Here is a 333-nt window from a genome sequence, read left to right as displayed (position 1 = left end):
TCTAGTCTCTTCATGACATTTTTTTTCTTAGATTCCATATATATGTGTTAGCATACGGTATTTGTTTTTCTCCTTCTGACTTACTTCACTCTGTATGACAGACTCCAGGTCCATCCACCTTACTAAAAATAACTCAGTTTCATTTCTTTTTATGGCTGAATAATATTCCATTGTATATATGTGCCACATCTTCTTTATCCATTCATCTGTTGATGGACACTTAGGTTGCTTCCATGTCCTGCCTATTGTAAATAGAGCTGCAATGAACATTTTGGTACATGACTCTTTTTGAATTATGGTTTTCTCAGGGTATATGCCCAGTAGTGGGATTAC

This window comes from Physeter macrocephalus, chromosome 2 (assembly GCF_002837175.3).
Source record: "Physeter macrocephalus isolate SW-GA chromosome 2, ASM283717v5, whole genome shotgun sequence".
In the NCBI taxonomy this organism is placed as follows: Eukaryota; Metazoa; Chordata; class Mammalia; order Artiodactyla; family Physeteridae; genus Physeter; species Physeter macrocephalus.
The sequence above is the reverse complement of the archived record's forward strand: the minus strand, read 5'-3'. Positions refer to the sequence as shown.